This window comes from Cetorhinus maximus, chromosome 12 (assembly GCF_964194155.1).
Source record: "Cetorhinus maximus chromosome 12, sCetMax3.hap1.1, whole genome shotgun sequence".
Lineage (NCBI taxonomy): Eukaryota > Metazoa > Chordata > Chondrichthyes > Lamniformes > Cetorhinidae > Cetorhinus > Cetorhinus maximus.
This window is the reverse complement of record NC_135890.1, coordinates 90,636,825-90,658,784: the sequence shown is the minus strand read 5'-3', so window position 1 is coordinate 90,658,784 and position 21,960 is coordinate 90,636,825. Positions and strand designations below refer to the sequence as shown.

At 44.1% G+C, this 21,960-nt stretch overlaps 1 long non-coding RNA gene across 1 annotated transcript in view; it reads right to left on the bottom strand.

Moving 5' to 3' along the window:
- Positions 1-3,001: 3,001 nt before the first annotated feature.
- LOC144687118 (uncharacterized) overlaps positions 3,002-21,960 on the bottom strand; it is a 46,934-nt gene continuing 27,975 nt past the window's right edge. Inside the window, exon 2 of the long non-coding RNA XR_013578067.1 lies at positions 3,002-3,211. This is a non-coding gene — a long non-coding RNA (uncharacterized LOC144687118). The remainder of the gene's footprint in view (positions 3,212-21,960) is intronic.

Sequence of the window (21,960 nt, the reverse complement as noted above, 5' to 3'; positions counted from 1 at the left end):
ATTATTCACAGTATTCTAGGTGTGGTCTATCCAGTGCCTTGAATAGTTTTAACAAGACTTCCCTATTTTTATGCTCCATTCCCTTTGAAATAAAGGCCAACATTCCATTTGCCTTCCCTATTACCTGTTGAACTTGTATGTTAGCTTTTTGGGATTCATGCACAAAGACTCCCAAATCCCTCTGTGCTGCAGCCTCCTGTGGTCTTTCTCCATTTAAATAATATTCAGCTCCTCTATTCTTCCTGCCAAAGTGCATAGCCTCACATTTTCCCACATTGTATTCTACCTGCCAAGTTTTTGCCCACTCACTTAAGCTGTCTATATCCCTATGTAGACTCCTTGTGTCATCCTCACCACTTGTCTTCCCACCTATTTTTGTGTTATCTGCGAACTTGGCAATAGTACATTCACTTCCCTCATCTAAGTGAATAATATATATTGTAAATAATTGAGGCCCCAGCACTGATCCCTGTAGCATTACACTTGTTACAGGTTGCCATCCTGAAAATGCACCCCTTATCCCAACTTTCTGTCTTCTATTAGTTAGCCAATCCTCTATCCATGCTAATATACTACCCCTAACACCACGGGCTCTTATCTTATTAAGTAGCCTTATGTGCGGTACCTTATCGAACGCCTTTTGGAAATCCAAATATATTACATCTACTGATTCCCCTTTATCTATCCTGCTTGTTACCTCTTCAAAGAATTTGAATAAATTTGTTAGGCATGATTTCCCCTTCATGAAGCCATGTTGACTCTGCTTGATTAGATTATGTATTTCTAAATGCTCTGCTATTGCATCCTTCATAATTGGCTCCAACATTTTCCCAATGACAGATGTTAAGCTAACTGGCCTATAGTTACCTGCTTTTTGTCTCCCTCTCTTTTTGAATAATGGTGTTACATTGGCCATTCTCCAATCCTCTGGGACTTTTCCAGAATCAAAGGATTCTTGGAAGATTTCTGCCAGTGCACCCACTATCTCTGTAGCTACTTCCTTTAATAACCTAGGATGCAATCCATCAGGTCCAGGGGACTTATTGGCCTTTAGCCCCATTAGTTTTCCTAGTACATTTTCTCTAGTGATAGTTATTGTATTTATTTCCTCCCTCATTTTTGCTCCTTGATTATTTAGTATTTTTGAAATGCTATTAGTATTTTCTACCATGAAGACTGAGGCAAAGTATTTATTCCTCTCTTCTGCCATTTCCTGGTTCCCCATTAGTATTTCCCCAGCCTCATTCTCCAAAGGGCTTATGTTCACTTTGGCCTCTCTCTTCCTTTTTATATATTTAAAGAAGCTCTTACTGTCCATTTTTATATTACTTGCTAGTTTACCCTCAAAGTTTATTTTCTCCCTCTATTATTTTTTTGGTCATCTTTTGTTGGTTTTTAAAACTTTCCCAATACCCTGGCTTACCACTAATCTTTGCCACATTGTATTTTTTCCTTTCAATTTGATACTGTCCTTAACTTCCTTGGTTATCCTTGGTTGGTTTATCCCCTTCCTTGAATCCTTCTTCCTCACTGGGATATATCTTTGTTGTGAGTCACGAACTATTTTCTTAAATGTCTGCCATTGTTCATCAACCGTCTTTTCTGATAAATTGCTTTTCCAGTCCACGCCAGCCAACTCTGCCCTCATTTCATTATAATTACTCTTATTTAAGTTTTGCACAGTTGTTTCTGACCCAAGTTTCTCACTCTCAAACGGAATGATAAATTCTACGATATTATAGTCACTGTTTCCTAGGGGATCCTTTACTCTGAGATCATTTATTAAACCTGCCTCTTTACTCATTACCAGATCCAAAATAGCCTGATCCCTGGTTGAATTCACAACATGTTGTTCTAAGAAACTGTCCCAAATACACTCTATGAATGCTTGCTCGTGTCTACCTCTGCCAATTTGCTTTTCCCAATCTACATGAAGATTAAAGTCACCCATGATTAATGTACTGCCTTTTTTACATGCCCTCATTATATCCTCTTATTCTCTGTCCTACAATATAGCTACTGTCAGAGGGCCTATTAACTACTCCTACCAGTGTCTTCTTCCCCTTGTTATTTCTTTCCTCCACCCATATGGATTCTACATCTTCCGATCCAAGATCCCTTCTTGCTATCATACTTATTCCATCCTGTACTCACAAAGCTACCCCACCATCCTTTCCTTCCTACCTGTCCTTTCGAAAAGTCACATACTCCTGAATATTTAGTTCTCAGCTTTTATCTCCTTGTAACCATTTCTCCATAGTGGCTATAAGATCATACCCATTAACATCTGTTTGCGTCATTAATTTATTTATTTTGTTCCAAATATTACATGCATTTAAGTAAAGAGCCATTAATTTTTCCTTTTTACCATTTTTTCCGCTTTTGACCCACTTTGTTGCTGTTTGTTTTATGTTTGTACACTCTGTCCCTTCCTGTCATACTCTGTGTATCATTAATGATATATTTTCCTCAATAAAACAAAAACAGTGTTAGGTTAGTGCACCTTGGCTGCACAATAATTTCCAAGACAAGACTCAGGGAGTAAGCTGTCAAAATGTTGACTGTAAATCCCGATTCTCTATAATAAAAATTCAGATTCTCTTTCTTATTTCATCTTTCAAATCTCATTTGATGCACATTTCTTTCCCAAGTTCTATTTTAGCTCTGTGAACATGGTTTCCTGCTCTTCCCCAAGATTGTTGTTCCCCCCTACCCCAACCTCCCTCCGTACAATCCCCACCCCACCCCTGCCCCCCAACTTCCAACCTTGCTCTAAGACTGTTCTGGCTCCACTTTATCATTTTGTGCCCAGCTCAAACCTGTTCTATTCGAAGCGATGCAATCTCTTCCTTGGCTCCATTCAACTTTGCCTCAAGCTTCACGATTCCCCTCTTGGCCACATATTAACACATGTACATTCTATCATCTGTAGAGAAAGAGAGAAAAAACTGCAAATACTGGATATCTCCGATGAGCAGAAAATGCTGCAAATGCACAGGTCGGATTCTGACAAAAGGTTTTATTTTTCATTCCCATCTTCACAGGTGATATTAATCTACTGTCTAATTCCAGCATGTTTACATTTTTGTATTTTATAATCTGTGGCTTGTCCAAAACATAATCTTTCATTTAATCATTTTGGTCCGATATTTTCTTATTTGTTGCAGCTTTTTAAAACGTGGACGCCTGGAGCGATCTGCAAAGATGCGGGCTGGAATGGATGGGAAATGCAGATAATTAGATGAGCAGCAACACATAACACAAATTACTGGAAAATCAGTAATGACCATCATCCTGAAATAAATCAGAAGACAGACTGGTGAAATTCCCTCGGAATTACAAGCTAAATTTTGAGATGCAGAAGTGACATGGAGCATCTCTTCACCCTCAGGCTGGTCCTTGGAAAGTACAGACAGTACAGGAGACATCTGTTCATGAGCTATATTGGTTTTTTTTATTAGTACCCAGCAATAAACTGCCTCAACACTGGAAAGTTTTTACAAGAGTAGTTCAGGCTAGGTCGAGGTGAAAAGACAAAATAGTTCAAGATGAAAGTAGGGCTGCGATGTCTCACCTCCACATATTTTAAACATAAAGGAAATTATTACTTCCATACACGCAGAGGGCTAGCAGCAGGAGTCATAATATCTGGGTTGCAGCTTAATAATCAAGGCTGCTATAACGATATTTATTTTATCGACAGTGCAAGAAGGGATGTAAACCATCCCTTTCACATTGATCATCGCAACTAGTTTTAGAAGGTATAAAATAAAAACAGAAAACGCTGGAAATAGGCGGCAGGTCTAGCAGCATCTGTGGAGAGAAGAACAGACGTTTCAAGTTGATGACCTTTCACCATGATGAATGTCCAGCATCTACAGCGTTTTGCTCCAGCCAACTGTGTTTACGATTTCATAAATTGTCTAGCAGAGCTCCTAAACACAACTTTGCTGAAAAGAGATAATGGCCCAGGAGGAAAAAACCATTCGGGCCAGTATTCTTATTTCCCAGTTTTTACTGGTGTTCCATTTTAAAGTATACAAGGCCAGTTTGGACAAGTATTCTTATTTCCAAGTTTTTACTGGCATTCCATTTAAAGTATACTAGGCCAGTTTGGACAAGTATTCTTATTTCCCAGTTTTTACTGTTTTTTTCCTTCTGGGGGCTATCTTCCCATTTCCGGTCTCTTGCTAAAGCACTTTCCTGCAATTTCTGTGAACCCGCTTTACCCGTACTGATCATATACTGAGAGCACCTCAAAGAAGAAAATAGGGCTATTTTCCTTCTCCAATATAAAGCTTAATCCTGGGAGTGAACCTCAGATTATTCCTCCAATGAGAATTCCTGGGTCAAAATCCTGGAACTCCCTCCCTAACAGCACTGTGGGTGTAACTACACCACAAGGACTGCAGCGGTTCAAGAAGGCAGCTCTCCATCACCTTGTTAAGGGTAACTAGGGATGGGCAATAAATCTGGCCCAGCTAGCGTTCTCACATCCCGTAAATGAATTTTTAAAATCTGATCAACTATCGTGACTGACATCAAGTTTTATCCCCGCCAGTCAGATTCTTCACTGTTTGAAGTCCAAATAGATGTCAAGACCTTACAGCATCCTAAATCATCATCCACCAAACATTACAATTCTATGGGCAGGATTTCCCAGTCGGCAAGCCGGGGGCGGGGCCTGCTCGTAAAATGGCGCAGGATGATGTTGGGCGGAATTCCAACATTTTTGGCATTCATTTTCTTGGGCACTTTCAAACACTAGACAGGATCTGGCCTCAAGCATTTATAAATAAATTATTATATGACCTCACAACAAAGCTGCAATTATGTCCTAGGAACATAGGACTTAGGAGCAGGAGTTGGCTATTCAACCCTTCGAGCCTGCTCTGCCATTCAGTAAGATTATGGCTGATCTGGTTGTGGTCTCAATTCCACTTTCCTGTCTGTCCCCATAACCCTTGACTCCTTTGTCTATCAGAAATCTATCTGCCTCTGCCTTGAATAAATCCAATGACACACACTGTTCTCTGGGAAAGAGAATTCCAAATACTAACGAGCCTCAGAGAAAAAATTTCTCATCTCAAGTCTTATAAGGGAGACCTCTTATTCTTAAACTATATCTCCTAGTTCTAGTCTCCCATAGAAGTGGAAAAATCCTCCTGGTGTCTACCCATTCAAGTCCCCTCAGGATCTTATATGTTTCAACAAGATCACCTCTCATTCTTCTAAACTCCAATGGGTACAGGCCCAACCTGTTCAATCTTCCTACACAGGATAAGCTCTTCATCCCAGGAATGAGTCGAGTGAGCCTTCTGTGAACTGCTTCTAAGGCAATTATATATTTTTTCAAATAAAGAGACCAAACTGTACACAGTAATCCAGGGGCTGAATTTTCTGTTTGGTTGGGGGGGGGGGGGGGGGGGGGGGTGGAGTGGGAGCGGGTGCGGGCATAGACAGCAATTGGGTCTGCGCTTCCATTTTACGCGGGCGGGCCAATCCGCGCTGCCATTTTACGCGGGCGGGCCAATTAAGGCCTGCCCAGCGTAATGCACGGCTCCCGAGGATAGCGGGAATGGGTGGGCAGGCGGCAGCGGGAGTGCACTGTCTGCCGGGTCCAATGGCGACCCGGCAGCCTATTTATCTGAAGCACTGACAGCCTTTGCAAGGCTGCTCACAATGGCAAGTGGAAGGGCTCACCAGAGGGCTGGAGGGTAGGGCAGTGGGACAAGCCAGGCCGGAGGGTAGCGCGGGGGGCCAGTATGCCTCTCGTTTCTCAGATGACTGACTTGCTGCCCTCCTCGAGGAGGTGGCAGCATGGCAGGATGTGCTAGTTCCCCCGGACGGGATGAGGAGACACTCCCACATGACGAAAAGTGCCTGGGAGGAGATGGCGGAGGTGGTGAGCTGCAATTGAATCATTGACGACATTTGCCCTTTGCTGGGTGGGCCAGCAGATATTGCCCATGTTGAGGTCAGCCTGAAGAGATGTATTTTGCCCCCGCAGCATGTGTCACACTGAGTCCCACGCGACTGGTTTGGGGGCAACCTGGAGGAGCTGTACCTAGGCACTGTGCTTAAAGTCCAGGACATGTCCAAGTCAGGGTGATGACATGCTGGGAAGGGAGCTTCAAGGTGGCATGGCAACGAACCATCTGCTGTGCTCTGTACTCCATGTGCTTGCACTTCCTTGCGTGACAGACATCATCGCGCGCCTGCCCAGCGAAATATCGCAATGGTGCGTGGTGACGTCGGGGCCAAAGGGAAAATCCTGCCCCAGATGTGGTCTCACCAATGCCCTGTACAGCTGCAGTAAACCTTCTCTACTTTTATATTCCATTCCCATTGCAATAAATGGCAACATCTAATTTGCCTTCCTAATCAATTCCTGTGCCTGCATACTAACCAGGACACCCAGATCCCTCAGTATCACCAAATTCTGCAATCTTGCTCCATTTAAATAGCATGTTTCTCTTCTATTCTTCCTGCTAAAATGGACAAGTTCACATTTTCTTACTTTATACTCAATTTGTTCATTTTTTCTCCCACTCATTTAACCGGTCTATTCTCTTTTGCAGACTCTCTACCTCCTCTTGACAACTTACTATCCTGCCTATCTTGGTGTCATCAGCAAATTTAACTACCAGATATTCACTCCCTTCAACCAAATCATATATGTTAGATTGTAAAAGGTTGAGGCCCCAGCACTGATCCCTGTGGCACTCCATTAGTTACAGCTTGCCAACTTGAAAAAAAACCCACCTATCCCTACTCTCTGCTTCCTGTTAGCATAACCAATCCTTTATCCATACTAAAATGTTACCCCCTACACTATGTTCTCTTATTTTCTGTAGTAACCTTTGATGAGGCACCTTATCAAATGCCTTTTGGAAATCCAAGTACACCACATGCACAGGTTCCCCTTTATCCACCTTGCTTGTTTCTTAAAAAACTAATAAATTAGTTAAACATGATTTCCCTTTCACAAGCCCATGTTGACTCTGATGAAATTATGATTTTCTAAGTATCCTGCTGTAACCTCCTTAATAATGTCTAGCAATTTCCCTGTGACAGATGTTAGGCTAACTGGCCTATAGCTTCCTGCTTTCTGTCTCCCTGCTTTCTTGAATAAAGGTGTTACAGTAACTATTTCCCAATCCACTGGGACCCTTCCAGAATCTAAGGAATTTTGGAAGATTATAAACAATGCATCTACTATCCCTGCAGCCACTTATTTTAAGACTCTAGGATGTAGGCCATCTGATCCTGGGGACTTGTCAGCCTTTAGGTTTAATAGTTTTCCTGGCACCTTTTCCCTAGTGATGATTGTTTAAATTTCCTCCCTCCTGCTCACCTCTTGATTTTCAAGTATCTTTGGGAAGCTTTCTAAGGTTGGTACCAATGACTTAGGTAGGGAGGGGGATGTAGTCCTGCAGAGAGGATTTAGGGAGCTAAGTAGAAATTTAGTAAGTAGGTCCTCAAAAATAGTAATCTCCGGATTACTCCCAGTGCCATGTGCGAGTGAGTACAGAAATAGGAGGATAAGGCAGATGAATGCATGGCTGGAAATATGGTGCAGAAGAGAGAGCTTTAGGTTCCTGGGACACTGGGACTGGCTCTGAGAAAGATGGCACCTGTACAAGTTGGACGGATTGCACCTGAACAGAGCAGGACTGAGTTCCTTATGGGGCATTTTGCTAGTGCTGTTGGGGGGCTTTAACCTAACTCGGCAGGGGTGTGGGAACAAGGAGAGAATCTTAGAGCATAATACTAACATGCACAAAATACTGGGAGAGACAAAAAGCACCAGAATAGAGAATAGTAAGTTAATAGGCAGAATCGGAGTAAGGGAGAAAGTACTGAAGTCTAAATCATGGTTATACTGCATGTATGTGAATGCACAGAGTATAGTAAATAAGATTGGTGAGTTACAGGTGCAGATTGCCATGCGGAGTTATGATGTCATGGCAAAAACAGAGGCCTGGCTCAAGGAAGAGCAGGGCCAGGTGTTAAATAATCCTGGGTGCAAGGTATTCAGGAGAGACAGGGCAGGAAGAAAAGGAGAAGGGGTGGTGGTATTGGTTAAGGAGAGTATTGCAGTGTTGGAGGAAACGATGTCCCAGAGAGTTTAAGGACAGAATCAATTTTGCTGTAGCTGAGGAACAAAAAGGGTGCAATTACATTGCTTGGTTTTGTCAATAGGCCACCAACTATTGGGAAGGGTGTCGAGGAACAAATCTGCAGGGAAATTACAGAGAGGTGCAAACATTATAGAGTAGCTATAATGAGGGACTTTAATTACCTGAATATAGACTGGGATAGCAGTAGTGTAAAGGGCAGAGAGGGGCACGAGTTCCTAGAGTGTGTTCAGGAGAATTTTCTATGGCAGTATGTGTCCAGTCCAACAAGAAAAGGTGCACTGCTAGACCTGGTTCTTGGAAATGAGGTGGGCCAAGTAGATCAACTGACAGTGGGGGAACATTTAGGAGACAGTGATCATTGTATCATAAGGTTTAGGATGATGGTAGAAAAGGATAATGGGCAATCCAGAGTAAGAATAATTAACTGGGGAGAGCCAACTTCAATGGGGCAAGAACTGAGCTGGGCCGGATAGACTGGAACCAAAGGTTGGCATGAAAAACTGTAGTTGAACAATGGGCTACCTTCAAAGAAGAAATGGTTCGGGCACAATCAAGGTATATTCCTTCAAAAGGGAAAGATAGGGCAGGCAAACCCAGAGCTCCCTGGATAAAAAAGGAGATAGAGATTCAGGTAAGGAAGAAAAAGTCTGCTTATTACAGGTGCCAGGTAGAAAATACAATTGAGAACCAAGCTGAATACAGAAGGTTCAGAGGAGAGGTGAAGTAAATAAGAGAAGCAAAGAAGGATTAAGAGAAAAGACTGGCAGCCAACATAAAGGGCCTAAGTCTTCTATAGGCACATAAATAGTAAAAGGTTGGTAAAAGGAGGAGTAGGGCCCATTAGGTACCAAAAAGGGGATTTACACATGGAGGCAGGGGACATGGCTGAAGAGTTAAATGAATACTTTGCATCTGTATTTACCAAGGAAGCAGATGCTACCCAGTCCACGGTGACAGAAGAGAAAACTCTGTCACTAGAAGGGTTCAAAATTGATAAGGGGGAGGTATTGGATAAACTGTCAGTACTTAAAGTTGACAAGGCACCTGGACTGGATGAGGTGCATCCAAGGACATTGAAGGAAGTGAGAGTGGAAATTGCCGGGACACTGGCCATAATCTTTCAGTCTTCTCTAGACTCAGGGGAGGACACCAGAGGACTGGAGAATTGCAAACATTACACCCTTGTTCAAAAAAGCTTGTAAGGATGAGCCCAGCAATTACAGGCCAGTCAGTTTAACTTTGGTGGTGGGGAAACTTTTAGAAACAATTATTCGGGATAGAATTAACAGTCATGTGGAAAAATATAGGTTGATTAGGAAGAGCCAGTATGGATTTCTTAAGGAAGACTCATGTTTGACTAACGTGCTGGAGTTTTTTGAAAAGGAAACAGAGCGGGTTAATGAGGGTAATGCTGTTGATGTAGTGTACATGGACTTCCAAAAGGCATTCGATATAATGTCGCACAACAAACTTGTGAGAAAAGTTATAGTTCATGGAATAAAAGGAACAGTAGCAACATGGATACAAAGTTGGCTGAGTAATAGGAAACAGTGAGTAATGGTTAATGGCCATTTTTCGGGCTAGAGAAAGGTTTGTAGTGGAGTTCCCCATGGGTTGGTATTGGGACCCTTGCTTTTCCTGATATATATTAATGATCTAGATCTTGATGTGCAGGGGACAATTTCAAAGTTTGAGGATGATACAAAACTTGGAAACATTGTAAACTGTGAGGAGGGCAATGTAGAACTTCAAAAAGACATAAGCACATTGGTGGAGTGGTTAGATAGATGGCAGCTGAAGTTCAATGCAGAGAAGTGTGAGGTGATTCATTTTGGTAGGAAGAATGTGGAGAGACAGTATAAAATAAGGGATACAACTCTGGAGGGTGTGCAGGAGCAGAGGGACATCGGTGTATATGTGCACAAGTCATTAAAGGTGGCAGGAGACAACATAAAACATACAGTATCCTAGGCTTTATTAATATGAAGCATAGAGTACAAGAACAAAGAGGTTATGCTGAACTTGCATAGGGCACTAGTTAGACCTCAGCTGGAGTATTGTGTACAGTTCTGGAGGTGAATGCATTGGAGAGTGCGGAAGAGGTTTACAAAAATGGTTCCAAGGATGAGAAACTTCCTTTATGAAGATAGATTAGAGAAGTTGGGACTGTTCTCCTTGGGGAGGAGAAGGCTAAGAGGAGACTTGATAGAAGTGTTCAAAGTCATGAGGGGGCTGGACAGAGTAGATAGGGAGAAATTATTCCCGCTCATAAAAGTATTGAGAATGTGAGGGCACATATTTAAAGTGATTTGCAAAAGAAACAAATGTGATGTGAGAAAAAGATTTTTCACACAGCGAGTGGTTCGGGTGTGGAATGCAGGTGATGGAGTCAGGTTCACTTAAGGTTTTCAAGAGGGCATTAGATGATTATTTGAATAGAAACAATGTGCAGGGTTATGGGGAAAAGGCAGGAGAATGGCACTGAGTCATAATGGTCATTCAGAGAGCTAGTACAGACACAATGGGTTGAATGGCCTCCTTCTGCACCATAACAGTTCTGTGATTCTGATTCTGTGAAGTCTTCTGTAGTGAAGGCAGACATAAAATACCTGTTCAACACTTCCACCATTTTCTTGCTTTCCATTATCAATTCCCCAGACTCACTCTCTAACTTTAGTTACTCTTTTCCTATTTGAAAACTTGTAAAAACTCTTACTATCTGTTTCTATATTACCAGATAGCTTTCTCTCATACTCAACTTTCTCTCTCTTTATTTTTTTAGTCATTCTTTGCTGATTCTTAAAATCTGACTATTCTTCTGACCTACCACTAATCTTTGCAGATTTATACAATTTTTCTTTCAATTTGATACAATCCTTCTTAGTCAGCCATGAATGATGTATCCTTCTCAAAGAGTCTTTCTTTCTTACTGGAATAAATCTTTGCTGAGATTTATTAACTATTTCCTTAAAAGTCTGCCACTGCATATCTACTGTCCTACCTTTTAACCTAGTTTCCCAATTCACTTTGGCTAGCTCTGTTTTTATAACCTTACAATTACCTTTAATCAGGTTTGAAAAACAAGTCTTAGACCCACACTTCACCCCTTCAAACTGAACATGGAATGCTATCATGTTATGATTGTTGTCACCTAGAGGCTCCTTTACCATGAGCTTATTGATTAATTCTGCCTCATTGCTCATTATCAGATCTAGAATAGCCTGTTCCCTGGTTGGCTCTAGAACATACTGCTCTAAGAAATTGTCCTGCATGATCGCATTTTCCAGGCTACCTTTGCCAATCTGATTCATCCAATCAACATGTAGATTAAAGTCACCCATGATTATTGCAGCACCTATCTTACATGCCCCATTTATTTCTTCCTGTATACTCAGCCCCAGAGTGTGGCTACTGTTAGGGGGCCTATAAACTACTTTCACAAGTGACCTCTTACCTTTCCTATTTCTTACCTCTACTCAAACTGATTCCACATCTTGCTCTTTTGAGCGAGGGTCATCTCCCACATCTGTACTAATGACATCCTTAATTAACAGAGCTACTCTACCACCATTTCCTAGCTTCCAATCCTTTCAAAATGTCAAATACCCTTCAATATGCAGGTCCCAGTCATGGTCACCCTGCAACCATGTTTCCATGATGGCTATCAACCCATACATATTTATTTCTATCTGTGCTAACTATTCATTCATTTTGTTATGGATGCTGTGCGCAGATATAGAGCCTTTAACTCTGTCTTTTTACCATTTTTGCAATCTAGGGCCTTATCTACTAGCACACTAAGTTTGTACTGACTCTTCCTGTCACACTCTTATTATCTTTACCCAAATTGTCACCCGGCATTTACTGCCTCATTGTTACCCTTTGATTTACTACATCTCTTCTCACACAATCCCTTCCCCCCACTATTTAGTTTAAAGCCTTCTCTACCACCCTAATTATATGACTATCGGAACACTGGTCCCAGCAAGGTTTATCAATATCTTATTAACTACATTGTTAATGTTTAATGGCAATTACATTGTTAAACAGATGATGGGTATTTGTACCTATAAATGGGGATAGCTGGGACACTCGGGGGTTGGAATAGTGTTGACTGTGAACTAAGTCAATAAATTTTCTCCAGCAAAGAAAGCAGCTGTGTCTTTGTCTTAACTTCACCAACTGGTGTAGATTTGAATAACACGGTTCAGGTAAAGACCATCCCAACTGTAAAGCTCCCACTTTTCCCTGGTGCTAATGCCCATGAATCAAAACCCATTTCTTCCACATCAACCTTTGAGCCATGCATCCAACCTCTTTCCTGGTCCTGTCTATGTCATTGGTACCAACATGGACCGTGACAACTGGATCCTGCCACCCCCAACTGCAAGTTCCTCTCCATCCCCGAGTAGATATCCCAAACCTTGGTGCTGGGCACGCAACAAAGCCATCTGGACTCAAGCTTTCACTGCAGAGAACTGTGTCAACCCCCCTGACTATACTGTCTCCCACTACCACCACATTCCTATTAACTCCCCATACTTGAATAGCTTCCTGTACCACGGTGCCATGGTCAGTTCACTCATCCACCCTGCAGCCCCTGCTTTCATTCCCACAAGCTGCAAGAACCTTGAACCTATTGGACAATTGCAAGAGCCAAGGCTCCTCCACTTCTACCTTCGCGATCCACTTACCTGCCTCACTCGCAGTCACACTCTCCTGTCCCTGACCACTGACTATATCAGAAGACACTAACCTAAGGGGTGTCACCGTCTCCTGGAATAAAGTGTCCAGGTAACTTCCCCTCTCCCTAATGCATCGTAGTGTCTGCAGCTCGGCCTCCAGCTCAATGACTCTGAGCCGAAGCTCCTCAAGCCGCTGACACTTACGACAGACATGTTTGCCCTGGATCACACTGGTGTTCAGGAACTTCCACATTCTGCAGACACAACACATCACCTATCCTGCAGTTATATTATGTGTTAATTAATGTGTTAATTAATAAATTTGACTACTCCCAATGAGCTTTACTACCGCTAGAAAACCTTACTACTACTAATGAAACCTTATAATTATTAATAAATTACATTTGTTTTGTAAGATAAATGAGCAAAATACTTACTGACCAATCACTATCCTGATTCCCTCCTGCCTCATTGTACTGAATTCCTTCACTCAAATTCCCAATTTCACACCCTGTGACTAGCCACACTGAGTGATGACCTGCTGTCTTTGCACTTGCTTACTTTGTGTGCTTAGCAAGACCACTATATTTATACTAGCTGGAATTCTACGGAGATAAGTCAGCACTGCTGGCTAGAGAGTCTAGTTCAAACTAGCTACCTAATTAAGTAACTGCAGCTGCCCGTCCTGTAGGGAGCCTGTTTATCTCTAAGACTGAGAGAAACTTAACTTTAACAGTAAATTGTAATTAAATTCCAAATGTAGACTAGATGTTAAAAAGAGAAAATACATTTTGGAAAGGCTTTGCAAGCGCTCTCAATCACACTCCTGCTGTTACTTATTCATCACTGTTACTTTGTTGCTAAATTGTGGTGCCCTAGCAGTAAACATTTCTCACTGAAAGAACTAAGAAAGCAATTAAAAAATCGCAATGCTTTAAGTGGTGCAAGTTCACTTTAAAAAGGCATCATGCCCACCAAATATCCTGCCCTCCCAATCAGTGAGCTACCAATCAATGCTGTGAAGGCATCAGCAGCTTGCTTATGTAATTCAAATGAGGCCAGGGCTTGAAAATGGCTCTAGTCTTTCACTGGTACTATCAGACGAGTATTTTGATCACTCCATATATCAGCTACCTGAAATGCACCACATAATCAAAATCAACTCCACAGTAATTTTCAGAACCAGAAAGACTCTCTTGATCCATCTGACCAGCCCTGGAGTTCTAGAGCAGAATACATAATTCACTACTTATATTCTCAATCTAGGTCTATCTAATTCCTTCTTAAGATGCCTGACGTTATCAGTCTCAGTCACCTCCCTAGGCAGTCCATTCCATACATTAACCATCCACTCTAGGAAGTAGTTATATGTGATCCCTCTGCTCATCATCCCTCTCTTGACCTTCTGCACATGTCTCACTCTCAAAGCCATGGTATGACCTTTAAATATCCTTTTGGATGAAGACTGCATCCGTTGACATTCATGGCCTTGCTAACTCTTTGGTTTGAAGTCAAACTCACACATCTTCTCCAACCCTGAAGCATAACTTCCTGCTTTGTGCCAAGTATTTATTTTCCCCAACAACCCTTAACTTCCTATAAAGCTTGAAGTCACTCCAAGAATTCAATATTACTATCGGAAAATTTCAGGGCATCGAACTCCTGTGGAAGTAACGTGTCATCTGCATCCAAAGTGATCTCGGCAGAACTACATTAACAAGGGTTGATGGCTGAAAAGGTCCAGATAGGAAAAAAATGAATGTAGGGACCTGATGGACAAGCTTTCAGAAAAACAGTGCCCTGTTTTTGCCCAAGGATTAAATAAATGATTAGTCAAATAAGGGAATAATTATTGACATGTAAAAAAGTTAATGAAAAACGACAGCTTTCCAAATGTAGTTTCAGTGAATGACAGAGCAGCTATAATGCAGCACTTCTCATGATAATCCAGTATTCATGCTGCAATGAGGTATTATTATTAAATAGTAGGATTTGGACAATGCAAGTAATATAAAGTTTACAAGATGATGCCTGCACTGAGGCGATAGGCGTGTGTCATAATTGTTATGTTGTATTTTACAAGCTGGGGCAGAATTTTATGCTGGGTGGGGGCAGGAAGAGGGCGGCGATGACATCAACGCGGACGCGGGTGAGCGCTGAGAGAAAGCTCCCTGAAGGCAAGAGAGCTGCCTCAGGGAGCTGCAGACCCAAAAAACCATCAAATAAAGTTTCAAAAAGCAGGGAAAAAATGTCCAACCATCAGAATCAGGCACCTGAAAATATAACGGATAAAAAAAACGCCCAACTCAATCAAACGTAAAATCGCCCGCTTTGACATCATCGCCCACTCTCCTCCCGCCCCCACCATGGCAGTGCTGAGCTATCCAGCGCATGCTTCACGCTGGCTGGCCCTTCATTGGCCAGCCAGTGTGAAATCGCGGTCCGCAGCCAATTGCGGTCAGTGATCCGTTTCCCAGCTGATCGCGCCCACCCGCCGAGCTAATTATTCAAGCCCTAATTCTTAAAACTTAAAACTATAGGGTGTCAACTATTTAATTGCTTTGAATGACTGCCACCTTGTGGTTATTGCTGATGATTTATAAACACGAACTCCATCCCCTCCAATCTTTTACTAAAATTCTTTTACTGGAACAGAAGATGAGGATTCAAAACTGAAACGGCTGCTTGAGCAAACAATTTTTGGCTTATTTGAAAATCCATAGAAAACAATCTGCAGGTTAACAAGACCATAAAAAAACTAACCAAGCACTTCGATTTATTTCTAGATGGATAGAATGGAAAAGTAGAGCTGTTATGATAAACTTGTATCACACTTTGGTTAGAACTTATTTGGAATATTGTGTAGATCTCTGGAGAGGGTGCAAAAAAGATATATAAGGATGGCACCAGAAACGCATAGCTCCTACCAGGAAAGGATGAACAGAGTGGGTTTTGTTTCTCCTGAAAAGAGAAGGCTGAGGGATGACCTAATTGAAGTCTTTAAAATTATGAAAGGTTTTGATAGAGTGGACACACCATAAAACCATACACATCATATTTCTACCTCTCTTCAGCTCCACAGAAGAGTCATAATGGACAGAATCACAGAATTGTTACAGTGTAAAAGGAGGCCCTTCAGCCAATTGGGCAGAATTTTGCCGTCGGCGAGGAGGGGGCAGGGCCCGCTCGCCAACGCGTAAAATGACGCGGGATGACGTCATGTAGGGTTTAAAAAAGTTTAATAAACTTATTATGTAAATTATGAACATGTCCCATTTCATGTGACATTGTCACATGAAGGGGACATGTTAAGGAATTTTTTTTTTCTATTTTTAATATTTTTCAAAGTGGAAGCGATCTCCCTGAGGCTGCACTTAGTCTCAGGGAGATATACGCTCTTTCATGCGCATGCGTGAAAGAGCACACTCTCGCTTTTGGGGATTCCCCCCCCCACCACCCGCCCACATAGCGCTTCCCGCCGGACGTCACGTTGGGCGGGCCTTAATTGGCCCACCCACGCAAAATGGCGGCGGGGCCCGCTTCTCCGGCAGGGATCGGCTCCCTGCCCGCCAGAGATTGGGTCGGGCCCACCCGCCCAACAGGCAGAAAATTCTGCCCAATGTGTCTGCACCGGCTCTCTGAGCATTTTTACTTAGCACCGTTAGTACTCAAAACATTAACTCTGTTTCTCTCTCCACAGGTGCTGCCAGACCTGCTGAGCTTTTCTAGCACTATCTGTTTTTATGTTGCTAGAGTTAGTTGAGGAAGGAGGCAGAGGAGAATCGAGTGGAGCATAATGCTGGTATGGACTGGTGAGGCCAAATATCTGATTTTTGTACCGCATACTCTATGTAATTCCTTTCAAAAAAAATAGAATGCACGGGTACATAACCATCTCATTAGTCATGTTATTTAGAATTCACAAGTTAGCTTAATTCAATTTTGGACTATATACCATATGAAAGCAACCAGACAAGAATTTGAATTGCGACTGAACTCAGACCTAAGGAAGTACAATGAAAGATGGCGAGGCAAAGGGGTGTTGTGAAGCAGTAAATCATCACATGAATTGATAGTATATTAACTTAGAGCACTGATTCTTGAATACATGGATATAACAGTTTCTGGAAGACATCATTTATCTGGTAGGGATCTAGAAATCCAGACTATTTCAACTGGAAGATGGACATTTTTAATACCACTAGGAAAAGGAGAACTTAGAATAGAAAAGGGCCACTGGCTTCTGGGGAATGAAGGCAACTATGCAACAGGAAAAGATCAAGCACAAAGCATAAACATAGGAGGATGGGTTTTGACACCATTTAAGTTCTGTGTTTGTACAGAAGTTTTGAAATTGCACAAATACAGCACAAAACCATAATATACATCCACAAACAATTGCAAGCACTGAATCATGCCATAGTTACTACCAGACAAAGTGCTATTTTAAAAATTAAACATGAACATTCTTAGTTGTGACTAAACCTAATTTCAATTTTACAGTACTTTTGCATATGCTTTGAATGTCCTGAAAATATGGATCAAAATCATTTTTCGACCCTTTGATGATTTAAAAGAAAAAAAAGCCATTCAAATGGAATGAATGCTACCAAAGGCAAAGAATTAAGAATTGGATCAATGACCTGCCACTGATTTTGAAAGCAAACCAATCAACTGCATCAACTACTAGTCCATTCTATTACTGCTACCGTCAGGGATCCACAGAAATACTGACAGACATTTTGACAGAAAGCACTGCCCTATAATATTGCTCCCTTAATTTAACACACTGTGGCATTAATCACCAACAAACTATATAACTGGAGACTGACATTAAATTGGACATAGCGTTTAGAACACATTAGAAGTTCCAATGAATGTTAAGTGTGTTTTGTAGATACAATATTAAAATTCAAATCTATTTCAGAGCATTTATGCCAATTCAACAACAACTGTGAGTCAAAGTCGTCCCAAATCACAAGCAGGGCCTCTGTGTGTGCCTAATTTTCATTCATTTAGTTATAAATTAATTAGGAAGATTTTTCTTCTGTGTTTAAAACCACAACATAAATTTAAATCCACTGTCACCCTCACCAAAAAATTTAAACGGAAGGTTTTTTTCCTTTGTCTATCTCTCTTCTATTGAAGGCATGAAGTGCAGCTCCGCTGCAGCCTGAGCCCTGCTCATTAGACCACTTTTGTTTGTGAAACTAGACAGTCCGCTGCTGGTTCTTCAGCTGTAGGGGCATCATATGCATCACAGCTAATGCAATCTGTCTTATCTGATGTCCACATGCTCTTAATATTCAGTAACCCATGACGAAAGTGATGAGGAGCTATAATGCTGGCAGCACTTCCCGTTCTCTAACCCAGGGATGCTTGACCACTTTAACGCTCTTGCCACTATTTTGGCTAAGATTAGCTAATATGATAAGTCTGGTTGAATGTAAGACATCCTGCTCCATATAACTGGGATCAGGTTCAAAAAGGCAGCTCATTACCACCATCTCAAGGCCAATTAGGGATGGGCAACAAATGCTGGCCTAGCCAGCGACGCCCACATCCCATGAAAGAACAAATTTTAAAAGCCTACTCACTGAGCTGCTGGGGGAGTTCCAGAGTTAAATTTCTGTTTCTATGGTTTGCACTAAGTGCAGTAGCGGGCAGGTAAAACCACATTTTACCCACCGGACGCAATGGCGGCTTTTCACGCCGTATCGTCCCAAACTCGCTGCATTAATTATGCATTCCCGGGAAACACACCGTTTCCTTGGCAGACGGGCTCTCATTCGCCCGCCAAGCCATCACCTCGCCGCTTCATCATGCCGGGCACCATATTTAAAGTCCAGCTGCACACACACCTCTCGGTGCTTCCAGCCCACGGCTGCTGCAAAGAAGACATGGCCCCGAAAGGCAAAAAGGCTTCGGACCCCAGGTTCAAAGACGTGCCCCTTGAGCACATTTTGGATGCAGTGGAGGCGCGTCGTGATGTCCTCTAACCCCACTCTGGTCGCAGGATGGGCACCAGCCTCACTAATCCAGCTTGGGGGACAGTGGCAGCAGTGGTCAGTGCCAATGCCCTGCAAAAGAGGACAGTCACCCAGTGCCGCTACAGGATGAATGGTCTCATCTGTTCTGCCAGGGTAATTCACTCTTCTCATCACTCTCAACTCACACACTCACAAATCCCTCACACATCCACAGGGATCTCACATCTCAAGGGACAACACCACTAACTCTCACACACACCCTCACATCTCCATGAAGCTCATACCCTCTCGAGCTAGGGTCCTCAACCTGTCCATGGCTCCGCTCACCACACAAACATTCCACACAGTGCCATGTGTCCTGCTCACACTCTCTCCATCTGTTTTCATGCAGGAGAAGCCTGCTCACATCAGCAGGGAGAGGTCCCAGACCAGGAGGCGGAGTGGCCCACATTAGGCCCCTTGCTCACTTTGAGGAGTGTGCCATCTCACTGACTGGTGAGGACATAGACTGTGCCTCCTGTGATGGTGAGGTTGGCGGCAAACACCCACGTGAAAATCCTGCACCGCATCATCCCTGTCTCAACACAACTGTGAGTGTGCTCCCTCCTGCTTTTGACTCTGCTGTTATTCATTAATTATCTCTTCTTTGGTTCACAGAGAGCTCTGCCAAGTGACCGACACCCTCAGACAGCCAGTCCCTCAGGTCCATCCACGTCCTCACCTCCAGTCAAGGGGACACCTCCTCCATTGGAGAGCTGGAAATAAGCAGCCTGGAAGGCCCGTCACAGTGCTTACCCACACCCTCCACACACCTCAGTGGGACCTTGATCTAGAGCAGGCTTGGGTTCACAACCTGGTGGTCACCACACGGACACATGTCCACAGCATGAGGAGGCAAGTTCCTGCGAGCTCCCCAGCACTTGAAGGACTGCTGGGGAAGAGGCATCTGTGAGGTCCGAGTCAGATGATAAGCCCCTGGATTCGGCCTTCCAACTCATTCTGGGGAGTCAGCAGAAGGCGTGGGAACATCACGCAGAGCTGTTGGTAGCCCACAACAGAGTGGCACATGAGTCGGAGGAGTGTGTCCACCTGCTCTCTGATGAAGTGTTGCCCACATGTACATGTATGGAGGTCTCCATGGGAAGGATGGTGGACACTATGGAGACCTTGGTCCAGCAAAACGCAGAGATATGTGCAGACCTGCACTCCAACGCGGTAGCAGTGGATGAGTTCCTGCAGTGGCAATGCGAGAGGGAAACGGGGCACCTCGACATCCCTCCAGGTGCTCCTTCCCCTCAAGGAATCAGGCCAGGGCCCCCAGGCACCCGAAGGGAGGAGGAGTGGCAGCTGGACACCCCTGGGTCATCCACTCAGGAATCTCAGAGGCTGTCCACTCCCTCTGAGTCCCCTTTGCCTGTGAGCCCCTCAACCTCGTCCTCTATCACCATAGAGGGAGCAGCTGGTCAATGAGTGATTCTGGAGGGAGAAGTGTGTGTGGGGCATGGCCTTTCAGAGCCTCGTGCAAGCACTCTCCCACACACACGGATCCTTCCCAAATCACACTCACCTCAATGTGCTGAGCATTTTCAATGCTGCCTTCTGGGGTTCATTTTCAGTTGTCCATCTGAGCTGACCGACATCTCCGTCCACCCAATGATCACACTCCCTCACAGCACCTGATCTCGCCCCCCATGACTCTCATTTCAATTTCGATTTGAACAGTATGGTCTGCATTCACTTTTTCATCAGCTCCCCCATCTTTTCCCCTCCCCCAGTCAACCATTTCCTTTCCCCCATCACAATTGAACCCCCGGCATCCCCTTCCACCTCCCCTCTATGACCTACCAGCCACAACCCTTTTTACTTCAGGGATGCCCAGGTGAATTTGCACATTCCCTTCCTTCCCGAAAATCCCACCCCCATCCACATTCACCTCCCTGACCTCCTCCTTTCCACTCCCAGGGTCCGTGTCTGCCTCCTAGTCCCCACAAACCACCCTCGCTGTCCCTTCTATCACTACCGTCGAACACTCACCTTCCCACTCTACGGCCTCACTATGCCCTCAGTCATTCTCATTATTCCCTCATACCATGGCCACCCTCAGTTCACTCCCCAGGAGGCAGCCATGGATCCATCAGACCCCTCCCTTGCACGTTCACCTGAACATCCCTCCCCCCACCAGACCTCTTCACCCCCAGAACCCCTTCCCCCCACTCTGGACCCCTTCCCCCCAGAACCCCTTCCCCTCTGGAACCTCCCCCCTTAGTCCTCCCATCCCCCCCAGACTCCCCACCCACTTAGTCCCTCCCCCTTCCTGACTCCCTCAGAAACCCTTACTTCTTCCACCACCCTTAACCCTTCCCCGCCCCCGACTCCTGCCTCCAGCTTTACCTCTTCCTCCAGCCTCACTTCTTCCCCCTTCCTGACTCCCTCAGACATCCTCACTTCTTCCTCCAGCTTTACTTCTTCCTCTCTCTGCATTCCTTCCTCCCCATGGACACCTTCCCCTCTCTGCACTCTTCCCCCACCCAAACTCTTTACCTTACACCTTCCACCCCCTTACACCTACCTCCCCTGTTTCCATCTTCTCCCCTGTTACCCGCTCCTCCCCCTGTACTCCCTCCCTCTCCCAACCTCACCCCACCCCCCGACACCTTCATCCTCCCCTCCCAACCCCACCCCACCCCAACACCTTCATCCCCCCCACCCAACCTCATCCCCCTGACACCTTCATTTCCCCCTCCCAAACTCACCCCCCCGACACCTTCATTTCCCCTTCCCAACCCCTCACCCACCTGACACCTCTTCCTCTGACCTTCCTCTCCCAGCCCCTCGACCATCATCCGTTGTGAGCATCAACGGTGACTTTCCAACTTCCGTGGGCTGCTTTGTAGCAGAGCCATGTCCATGAGAATCCAATCAGCATGCCATGGACATTCCTCCAGGATCCCATCAGTGTCGGGCTCCAGCACCTTCTTCTCTTCAGATGTCCACGACCTGAGCAAGACCCTGGTGGTAAATCCTTTCTTCCGCACGTCACACTTGTCAAGACGTATTCTGCACGGGCCTGTTTTCCCGCTGACGTGGGCGGACGATCCAGCGGGGGTGGGGCAATGAGTCCGGCGGGCTGGCCTTATAATG